Genomic DNA, 12,180 nt, shown 5'->3' with positions numbered 1-12,180 from the left:
TCCAACTGGATTCGTTGCAGACCGACGACGTGGTGTCACTGGGTTCGGCACGAAACTTTCATCATTCACCAGATTACTTGTGTCTACAGTTCCAGATGTTTCATCCACTGACATGTTGTGATCCACACCACAATCAACGGAACCAAACCTGCCGGAGTTACTACTGCCATTCACCGCCTCATCAATAGACATTAACTGAATCACTCTTTCTTCCACTGGTGTGAAATGTTGATACCTAGCCGGTCCACCACCCGTATCGGAAATACTTTGCTTTTTCCTTCGCATTTTGGCTTTGAGATGGTTCTTATAGTCAGCCCAAAGCTACACTTCTGTGCTATAACTTCCAAATTGCTACTAATAAGTATATATTGCCTACCTTTTTCCGCCCAGCCACATCACGCGTAGGTTGTCCGTAACTATTGAAGTCCTCCATTAACCGCTTCCACAAACTGTTGGCACTTGCTTTGGCATTTGAAGCCTTTAAGTGCCCTTTGGCCAACTGCGGATGTTCCTCTATAAAATCCACCATTAATTCGAACTGCGCAAGTTTTCCGTGCGCCGTTTTTTTTGTTGGATTCCCTGCAAAACTTTTTTTTATCATTATTTTTTTATCAAAATAATAAATTATTTTGATTACTTACATTTTCGCTTGATTTGCGTGTGCTAGGTAGTTGTCGAATAAAATTTGCCACTTTCGAAAGCTTTTGACATTTCATTTCGTGGTAAAGAGTGCCACAAATGCGAAAACGCAAAAAAGCGAAAAAAAGAAATTCGAAGATCGGTTTTACAGAGGCTGAATTTCTTTATTCATTCTGAACGTTTGGAATAAACTTTTTTGTTTACTTATTCTTTAGAACGTTCCTGATGATATGTTAACGTATATTTCAAACGTATTCTGTTTATTCCGGCTGTGAAATGGGATTATCCGGAATGTATAAAGAAACGCAGCCAGAGTGTCAAATGTACGAATTCTGATATTTTGCTTTTAGAATCGCAATAGAGTAGACCCCCAGTACTTTGTTGACAAATGCGGTTGTGTGCGCAGAGAAAGAGAGCATAGTGTCGAATGTTACTCCGAGTATTTTAGGGTTATTCGCAGTCGGAACTGGTTCGTCATCGACGTGAATTCCCACTTGTAGTCTGACCTCCTTCGTATAGGTGGTGAACAGGGTCGCAGACGATTTTGTAGGGGAGAAGGTTAGGCTCCTAGCAATGAACAAGCGAGAAAGCTCGGCGAAATAAGCATTTACTTTCGAGCACAAGTCATCAATTCCATTCCCAGAAGCCATGATCGAGCAATCGTCGGCATAAGAGACAATCGAGACTCCTGGTTGGTTGGGGGAGCTTTGAAATGTAAAAGTTAAGCAGTGGCGAGAAAAGGACACCACCGACCCTACGGAACACCCTGTTTTATTTTTCTGGGTTTACTCGATTTGTCTCTAAACATTACTGACGAGTGTCGACCACTCAGATAATTCGTTGACCACCGTTTGAGTTTCTGCGGGAGTGACGAGGCCTCTACGTCTTCTAGCAGCGTGGTGTGGCTGACGGTATCAAACGCCTTTGAGAGGTCCAACACTACTAGAATAGTTCTCTCACAAGGCGGTTGCGGTTAAGGCCACGTGTTATCGGAATGATTATGGCGTTAAGTGCTGTTGTTGTGCTGTGCACTTTACGCAAGCCATGCTGATGCTTCGCTGGGGTCAGGTGGTTCGCAAAATACGGGAGTAGCAAGGCCTCTAGTGTCTTCGCTACCGGGGAATGGAGAATTATCGGACGGTAAGTCTCCTTTGTTGGCTGGTTTCCAGAGTTTGAGCAGTGGGACCACTCTCCCCATCTTCCAGATGTCTGGAATGATGAGAGTGGCCATTGACACATTGAGAACCTTGGCTAAATAGTCTACTCCCGCAGGACCCAAATTTTTCAGCATGGCTACCTGAACTTCACCGCTGGTGAAAACAAGAGGCGCACTTGTTGTTGGCAGTTTGTGCAGCCTTCTGGTCACTCGGCGCTTGGCTTAGTCCACCGGAGGATGCAGTATGAATTGCCTGCTAAGATAGCCGGGTTCGACGAAGCGCCGTCGCACAGTGGTCCAATGTGCAAGCTAGGGTAATTTAATTGATTTTTTTTTGGTGTAATTTTTCAATAAAATTGTTATCAAATATGCAAGAATATTGTCTACTTAAGAGTAAATACAACTTTTGTTTGAAAAAATTTGGCTACATATAAACATAACGGTATCCAAAAGTCATAGTAAGCAATAAGTGAAAAATGAAATTGTGCGTGCGACGAAAACCGAGTATTTTTAAGGCTCAATAACTTGTTTAAAGAAACTTTGTTTTAACTTCATTTCTTTCTCCGTCATAGTTTTAAGCATGCTACAATAATTTCTAGAAGGTAGTTTCACTTCAAAATTTTTGACATAAACCGTGTCTGTGACAAACACGCAATGTGGCCACTGCTACGATATAGAACTTGGGGATTTTCGCTTGTTATTTTAGATATTTTTTAACAGAACATGTAAAGATGTATATGTTTCATAACTGATCACTTAATTTTTAATATAAATATACGTATTAAATACATAAATTTTTGCCACTGCTAATCACATGAATAAAAATCATAAAAATGAAAATATAACGGCAATATTTCTTGTTTATAATGGATTAGATCCATCGCACACCACGGACTTTATCGGCCGCCGATTTAGATGGACTCGCCAGTCTTTCCATTGCACCACAACTTATTTCTCGAAGCGATTAAGCTGGTGTAGTGTGCGCACCTCCATACATCTTCCTGTACATATTTAAAGCGAGCCCTATTATTTAAATAGGCGGCCGATAAAGTTTGTGGTATGCGGTGGCTCTTATAGCTGTATCCCTACATCTATTCCGTGTGTTGCAATATCCACGAAAGCAGCAAATAATTTTTTATGAAGAAAATTATTAAAAAATATTCAAAAATTATTATTTATTTTTCCAACGTCAAAAGCTGTATTTTTTTTTTAAGTTGGTACAACAAAAAATACGAAACACGTTTTCTGCCAGATAGCTAATATGGCGGATAAGAAGAAGTGAAACTACCTTCTAAAAATGATTGTATCATGGTTTTAAGTAAGAAAATTCAGGAAATGTAAAAATTATTACCGAAGTGGGCGCACATATTTTTTTTTTTGCAGCTGATAAAGTTTTGATATTTTTGGTGAGTACCAAATTATTATTATTTTTGTTTTTGTAGACGAAATCTTTCTTATATGGTGGAATATAGATCACTTACTATACTTATTCTCTCAATTGATGTATATACTACTAGAATCCATAAACAAATTCTGCGGCTAGCTGCGGCACCCATACATTTATTTTCAATTTTCGAAATGACGCCCAAAATTTCAAGACAGGAAATTTTTGATTTTTGGCTGTCGACCCCTAAAAATGAAAGACTTGATGGAATAATGGATTTTGTACCTGGTAATATCAGTTTAGGATCTAGTGATAGAATCAAATTTGATAAATTGAAATCATACGTGCGAAGCCTAATTCACAATTTGCACCTAAAGTGGACAAAAGTTTTCCGAAAAAGTGAGCGGTTTGTTACTGCAAATAAGGATTGGCTCGAATTTGAAATAGACTTGTCACAATTTGTGTGTTCTAAGTTTGGTAAGCCAACATTTTTGAAGATTTGTTACCAAAAAGTTAAAATGAAGAATGCTAATGAGCTTTCGAAAGTTATCGAACCAGGTGTATTTTTTTGGCCACTGAACTAAAAATGAGGTATGCAGCTACGCTAATTAATGAGCTTGTAAGTGCTTCTCCAGAAAGAGGTACTGCTATTAAGAAGGTCAGATTGGCAAAGAAGAGTCCTAAAGGTATTTCGCCTGCAGAAGCTCTCACACTAATAATGGACACAAATGTATCAAAGCATTAGTATCGTTTACTTGCTTGATCTGACTTTTTAACATTTCTTTTTTATTTTATACATATATTAGGTGGCTGATTCGGATTAGGGATGGAAAGTTTTGAAAAATAATTGATTCTCGATTCTCAAATCTTATTTAATCCTTACGATTCATGGAATCGAATAATCGACTGCGAGATTCGATTTATTCGATTCTAATCGATTACTTATTTCAGTATTTCTTTCACTTAAAAAATCTATCATAGCTAAAAATGCTATTACAATAAATCAATTAAAATTATTGTAACAAGAGTTTTAACAAAAAATTTTAATGGTAAGTTTGTGGAAAAACTGCTTCAATTGCTATAAGCATTGTGATTAACACATATTCACGGTACTGTCTGATATGGAAAGTAACAAAGATCCATCTTAAATTTGAATACTCTCCTTAAAATTTTCTTCTTTTCATAAATTCATTTCTAGCATCTCTATGAATATAGGCTAATTAGTCTTACTTAATATTTATATTAGTCATGCCAGAAATTTCACAATTGCATAAATCTAACAACTGACACAAATCTAAAGATGAATGAAAAATAAGAGAATTGAGTTCTCAGAATCGATTCTCGATCGATTCCGAAAATTTAGAATCGATTCTCAATCGATTCCGAAAATTTAGAATCGATTCTCGACCGATTCCGAAAATTTAAAATCGATTCTCTAAAATCGATTATTTCGAGGAAATCTTCGATTCTGGAGGGGAATCGGAATCGATTTCTCCATCCCTAATTCGGATCCGGCGTCAATACAGTATAGACATAACGAACTTTCTATTTTTAACTCATCCCAAAGAGTATATACACTGCCGATTAAAAGTGAGTGCATGATGATTTTTGTTATATATTAGCTGCATTTTTTTGTAAGCGAGCGACAAAAGAACGCTCAACTCGGGTAAAATTTCCTTTTAGCTACTTAAGCAACCCTGCCGGTAGCTGGCAAGAAAGTTGTGATTAGTTCAACGGGATGTAGACACAAAAAACAATAGAAATTAGTAATTATGCGAGGCATTTGCGTGATATATATCTTCTTCTTCTTTTTTGGCGCTGTAACCGCCTAAGCGATTTTGGCCGAGTTCAGCAAATCACGCCAGTCGTTTCTCCACTGTGCCAACTGACGCCAATTGGAAACGCCAAGTGAAGCCAAGTCCTTCTCCACCTGATCTTTCCATCGCAGTGGGGGCCTCCCTCTTCCTCTGCTACCACCAGCGGGTTCCGAGTTGACATGACCAAGCCAGCGGAGCCGCTGTATTTTAATTCGCTGCACTATGTCCATATCGTTGTAAAGCTCATACAGCTCATCGTTCCATCGTCTGCGGTACTGCGTGATATATATACTTATTTAAAATATGTATCATGTATATACGAAAATAAAAATTTACCTCTCCACGTTCCCACTAACAATTCACAATAGAGCAGTTTTTCACTTAACAACACTACTCTTCAGGTCGCGTATGTTTTAACCGACCTGGCTGAACTCGGATGAATAGCCGAGTTTGTGATGTTGACTTGCGTGTATTTCGTTATTTAAGCGAGTGTTCTTTTGTAGCTCGGTTGCAAAAGAATGGGCCTATTTACAATGTTTTTCAAGCTAGAATTTTTTTTTAATTATTTATAAAAATTCGGTTCATGCTTTAATCAAAATCAAACTTTCAAACTGTATACAGACTTTAAAAAATCAACAAATCTTCATTAAAATTCTTAACTTTTTAATCCAAATAGTTAAAAAAGTTTTAGGTATGCAGGTATCTATAACCGTTCCCAAGTGCTTAAAAAATATACCAGAAATTGACGAAAAATTTAAAGATTTTTTAATTATATGGTTGGTAGGCGTGGTCGCTATTCGATCTTTCCCATTTTATGAGCAGAAGTTGTTAGTCATTCAAACATAATTTGTGCAAAATTTCATCCCAATATCTATGTTAGTTCTTAATATAATAATTATATTACCCTACTAGAGCAGATTGGACCACTGTGCGTCGTCGAAAGATATTTCGATTCTGTCGTAGTGCTTCGTCGGATTGGATAGTGGCCTCACGGTTCAGATGATCTTCCTACTTTTTCCGCTTATGTACGTTCACAAGCTGGCGAATCTCCGTGTTGAGATCCCAGTTACGGAGATTTCCGGGAGCGGCCTCACAAAGGTTGTCACTCTAATGGGCTAGGACAGCCGCTTCAGTAGGAAAGTTTGGACGGGCGTCAGTTATGCAACCTGCTGGTACGAAGCGAGCTGGAGCATTCCCACGACAGCCGGTTCTACGTACCGGAATGACTCGGGTTTTACCCGACCAAGGGCTGTTGTTTCGGCGATCTAACCCCGTTTAGGTCGGCAAAATCCCTCGAAAATTGTACGCCCATAGGTATACATCTTCTTCGCATACTTCTGCTCAGGGCTGGCATTCAGTCAAACCCTGGACCAAAAACATATACCTGCTTCGTGTGCCAGAGACGATTACACCACAACTCCACGTCCGTCAGATGCAACACGTGCAGTGGGTGGAGCCATCTCCGAGTTTGCTCAGGCCTTACGACTCACAGCCTGAGCAACTCAACACAAACACAACCGCACCACAACACAATACAATAGACAATACCACAGACAGACCTCCCTAGGCCAAGAAGATTTTACACTTCAACTATAACGGACTTGAGACAAGATCGAGGAGATAACAGTCTTAATGGGTCGGCACGGAATATTAGAAGCTGCGGTTCAAGAGACGAAGGTGCACGGAAATTCAACACTGTTGAACTGCGCCGGATACAACGTGCACCACCGAGATCGCGAGCGAGATAGTGGTGGTGGCCTAGCGTTCATCACGCATCAAACCGTGCAGTATCGTCTTATCGAATCAGACATCGACCGCAGGGATACCATCCTAGAATGTCAGGGAATTGCTATCCGGTCAGGCGATGTCGAGCTCGAAATATTTAACGTATATATCCCCCTGCCACCAAATGCCCGTCAGGATGTCACCCGGAAATAGGTGCGAGTCTCAGAGATGGAACCCGTATGGTAGTTGGTGACTTCAATGCGCACCATCTTTGACATTCAAGACTGTCAAACCATCGTAGGGGAACACAATTGGCTGAGCATATAGACGATTCGACATTCTGCACAATGAATGACGACGCACCCAGCAGGATTATCGGCAGCTGCTGCAGCTCCTCAAACCTAACAAGAGTCAGCGCTGGTCTGATAAACAGCGTATCATGGTGACCTATGCTGACTGTAGTATCAGACCATCTGCCCATAATCATCTCGATTGATAAACCAGCCGACTTTGCTTCCGTGGATCAACGGACCTATGTAAACTTTTCTAAAGCTGATAGGAAAGGCTTCATGGATTGTTTATGCGCGTATGCTAACACCAGGAGCCTAAATACATGCTATGTTCTGCTGCATGTGCAAAAATTTGCTTTATGCAATTTAGGAAATTTTTGCGATGGCACTTCTCAACTACCATGTAATTGAACTTTCTTAAGTCTTAATTAGATGGCACTTCAAGGTATGCTCGGCCTAGTGTGATGCATCCTCCGGACACTGCTTCCGGAGCCTTTTGCGGACTCTGCATGACTTACAATCATGTAAAGGTGGTAATAGTTGATTACCATTGGCCACAGTGCCTACCCACCATTTTTGCACCAATAAATATTTTTTTTTTATATACATAGATGTAAACATACTGGTCTCCCCTCTCATTGAGTTAACCACGGATGTGACTGAAAGCGCCTGCGCTGCACTACCCCCACCAACCGACGTTCACGTAGGTGAGCGTAAATTCCGCAGGGTTGTCACTGTTTCTGCAGCTCGCTTCATCCCAGCGGGATGCATCTCGGACCCTCCTCCGAATTCTTCTGCTGAAGCGGCTGTCCTAGCCGATGAGCGCGACAGCCTTCATCAGGCCGATCCCGGAAATCCCCGTATTAGGGATCTCAACTCGGAGAATCGGCAACTTGTGAACGTACATAAGCGGAAGAAATGGGAAGAGCATCTGAAGACCTGCAAGCTTTGGTCAACCGTGAGGTCATTGTCCAACTCGACGAAGCGTGACGACAGAGTTGAAATAGACTTTGGTGACCACGCTTCATCGGACCCGGAGCGATGAGCGAGCTATTTTAGTCGCCAGTTCATCTTGCATCCTCCGGTGGATAAAGCCAAACGTCGAGTGACCAGAAGGCTGCACAAACTGCCAAAGCCTAGTGCGCCTCTTGTTTTCAAAAGCGGTGAGGTAAGGGTAGCCATCAGGAAGGCGGAAACCTCCAAAGCCATTGGACCCGATGGAATATGCATGCTGATGCTGAAAAATTTGGGTCCTACGGGGGTAGGGGCTTGCTACTCCCGTATTTTACAAACCACCTGACCCCAGCGAAGCATCAGCATGGATTCCGTAAAGTGCACAGCACAACAACAGCACTTAACGCCATAAATACCCAGATAATTCGGGGCCTAAACCAAAAGCGCCCCTGTGAGATAACCATTCTAGTAGCGCTGGACCTGTCTAAGGCGTTCGACACAGTCAGCCATTTAACGCTACTCGAAGACATAGAGGCCTCCTGTCTCCCACAGGGACTCAAACGGTGGTCGGCGAATTTTTTGAGTGGTCGTCACTCGTCAGTAACTTTTAGAGACAAATCGAGCAAACCGTGGAAAATAAAACAGGGAGTTCCATAGGGTGGTGTCCCTTCCCATTACTGTTTAACTTTTACATTTCAAAGCTCCCTCAACCCCCAGATGGGGTCTCGATAGTCTCTTATGCTGACGATTGCTCGATCATGGCTTCCGGGAATGGAATTGATGACTTGTGCTCAAAAGTAAACGGTTATCTCGCCGAGCTTTCTCGCTGCTTCACTGCACGGAGCCTAACCCTCTTCTAATAAAATCCCCAGCCACACTTTTTACCACCTGGACAAAAGAGGTCAGACTTCAACAGGGAATTCACGGCAATGCTACACCAATTCCGACGGTGAACAACCCGAAGATACTCGCAGTAACATTCGATAGTCTGCTCTCCTTCTCGGCGCATACAACCACAATTGTCAACATAATAGAAAGCCGCAACAAACAGGGTCCTCAAGCCGCTAGCCCGCAGCACCTGGGGCAAAGAGAAAGAAACGTTGCTGGCAACGTACAAGGCAATTGGCCGGTCGGTTCTGAACTACGCAGTGCACGTGTGGTCACCGGGGCCTAGTAGGACGCAGTGGATGAAGCTGTAGACTTGCCAGAACACGGCACTCAGGACATCGACAGGATGCCTTTTGATATCGCCGCAACACCACCTGCACGAGGAGGCTCACATGCTCCCTGTTAAGGAGCATAACATAATGCTCTGCAGGCAGTTTCTGGCTGGGAACCACAGATGTGGTCACCCAAACAGACAACTCCTTGCAGAGTAGCCTTCGCCCAGGCACGTCTACGAACTGACGGACGAAGTCCAGAGGTTCATCAAACAACCTCTGGACCCGACAGCTTATCCCGACCTGTGAATGCCGATCTGGGCACACAACCACCAGACGTGGACGAGACAGAACTTCGTCTCCCTCGGGAGACTCGGACCACAATAGCCCAACTGCGCTCTGGTTACTGCAGCAGGTTATACACATACCTCAGCAGATTAAACGAAGCTGTTCTCAATGAATGCCCGGTACGCGGAGAGTCACCCCATGACTCACAGCATCTCTTCGTATGCCCTCTAAATCCCACCACGCTAGCGCCCCTATCCCTATGGACAGACCCCGTCGAGGCTGCACGCTTGTACGGCTGCCATTAGTAGAGCTTGACGATTGAGGGACTAACCGATCTGGGCGGGGTTGTTTTAGAAGCTAAAACAACAACAACAAGCGAGCTGCAGCAGCAGTGACAACCCTGCGGAACTTACGTTCACCTAGGGGAACGTCGGTTGGTGTGGGTAGAGCAGTGAAGGTGCTTTCAGTAACATCCGCGAAGCCTTTCCAATCAGCCTTGGAAAACTAGACATAGGTCCGTTGATCCGAGACAGCAAAGTCGGCTGGTTTATCAAACGAGATGACTATGGGCAGATGGTCTGCTGCTAAAGTCAGCATAGGTCGCCAAGATATGCTGTTTATCAGACCAGCGCTGACAATTGTTAGTTCTGGCGAGCTGCAAGAGCTGCCCATAATCCTGGAGGGTGCATCGTCGGTCATTGTATAGAATGCCGAATCGTCTATCTGCTCATTCGGCGATCTAACCCCGTTTAGGTCGGCGAAATCCCTCAAAAGTTGTACGTCCATAGGTCTACATCTTCTTCGCATAATTCTGCTCAGGGCTGGCATTGGATCAACCCTGGACCTATACCTGCTGCGTGCCAGAGACAACTACACCACAAAATCCACCTCCGTTAGGTGCAACTCATGTAATGGGTGGAGCCATCTCCGAGTTCGCTCAGGCCTTACGACTGACAAACAGTGGACCACGGCATACGTGGCCCCTTGCTGCTCAAACCGAGCTGCCCCCACGGCACACCAGAGCCTATTTATTTGTTTAATTATCTACCGGATACTGTCCTTATAGATAAGCAGGAAAAAAATAACACGTTATACACAACTGTGTCTTAATACATACAGGATAACAACATATGAGAAAATTATTTGAACATAAAAAAATCATTAACATCAATGTTAAAACTTTCTTTACATGAATAAAGGTCGACATAATTATAAATAGTTACATAGACAAATGGACCTGTGAATGGGCTCATTGTTAGCAAATTTCGTTTTACGCATTGGTACCAGAGACTGGCAAACGAAGCTGATTTTGTGACTATAAGCCTGCTAACATTAAAAACGGGGGATGAACGAACACCAGCGCATAGCGTACAGTGCTTGCAAATACATCCACCACAAGTGAACGATACTTATAACAGCTCATACTGATATTGACTTCGGCAAACGGCAACCGCCGTATTTGATCGACTGCCGAAAGCACGATACTGCATTAGGGCGGTTGCCGAAAGCACGAGAGCTCATTTGGACGGTTGCCGAAAGCATGAGAGCTCATTGGGACGGTTGGCGAAGGCAAGACGCCGCAGTTCGTTTGTTGCAAAAGTCGTTTGACTTGTTGCTGAAAGCCATTTCATTTGTTGCTGAAGGCATGTTTGATGGGTTGCCGAAGTCATGATACTGTATTTCAAAAACAATTCAACGACATTTTCTTGTTTGAAATGAAGCATTCATATGTACATACATACATACATACGTACGTATGCACATTCCTCACAACTAGCCTGCCAACACGTTCTTGGCGCCAGCAGAGAGTAAAGCAATTGAATGGTAGACGCGCTATAAATACATACATACATACGAGACGATAAGTTACCCTTTAAAACAGAGGTGGGCAGCTTCGACAGAGAATTTTTGTAGTGTGCGAGAAATTTATGTCACTGTGTGCTTGCGAACAAGTCGTGCGGTTGAATGAAGCTTTCGCTGCCTTCTAAAGCAGAGCGTGTATGTATACGCGAATATGCCCGCCGGGCAGGCGCCGCCCAGGTCTGCTTTACAACATTCGTCGTGCTTTCGGCAACAAGTCAAATGGCTTTCAGCAATAAGTCAAACGACTTCTGCAACAAATGAACTGCGGCGTCTTGCTTCGCCAACCGACCCAATGAGCTCTCATGCTTTCGGCAACCGTTCAAATGCCGCGTTTGCTAGTTTCGTGAACGAGCATTCGGAATACTGTTTTGCCGAAGTCAATATCAGTATGAGCTGTTATAAGTATCGTTCACTTGTGGTGGCAGCAGTACTGATTGAGTTTGCAATAGTTGGCGTTCAACGCAAGCCAGTCTCTGATTGGTATGTAAAAAATGTACTTTTCTCTTAGATACCTCTCCGGCGCATAAAAAGGCAGAAGCGAAAGTAGTTCTGGGGAATCAATTTTGTTATAGCAGATATCTTTTATGAAAAGAATACCACAAATTTTTCTCCTATTAGCAAGGTATTGCAAATTCAGTATTCTGCATCCCAGTTCGTAAGATGGCATTGATTCATAAGAAAACATGCATCGAGGGGCAAATTTAGTAAATCCCCTATGAACTCTTTCTATATGGTAAGAGTGAGTGACAAAATTTGAGTCCCAAATAATGCACGCGTTTTCTAAAATAGATCTCACCACGCATGTGTAAAGACATTTAAGCGTGAGTGGATCTAAAAAGTCCTTAGGATTTCGTTTAAGAAAACCCAATTTAGAGTTAGCCGCTCAGACTACATGTTCTCTGTG

At 42.8% G+C, this 12,180-nt stretch overlaps 1 protein-coding gene across 1 annotated transcript in view; it reads right to left on the bottom strand.

Moving 5' to 3' along the window:
* Nucleotides 1–12,180, bottom strand: part of LOC118749433 (dolichyl-diphosphooligosaccharide--protein glycosyltransferase subunit STT3B) — a 126,295-nt gene that overhangs the window by 83,497 nt on the left and 30,618 nt on the right. The gene's annotated exons all lie outside the window — the stretch shown is intronic.

Source organism: Rhagoletis pomonella, unplaced genomic scaffold, assembly GCF_013731165.1.
Source record: "Rhagoletis pomonella isolate Grant_MI unplaced genomic scaffold, Rhpom_1.0 Rhpom_scaffold_00001, whole genome shotgun sequence".
Taxonomy (NCBI): domain Eukaryota; kingdom Metazoa; phylum Arthropoda; class Insecta; order Diptera; family Tephritidae; genus Rhagoletis; species Rhagoletis pomonella.
This window is presented reverse-complemented; position numbering and strand designations above follow the sequence as displayed.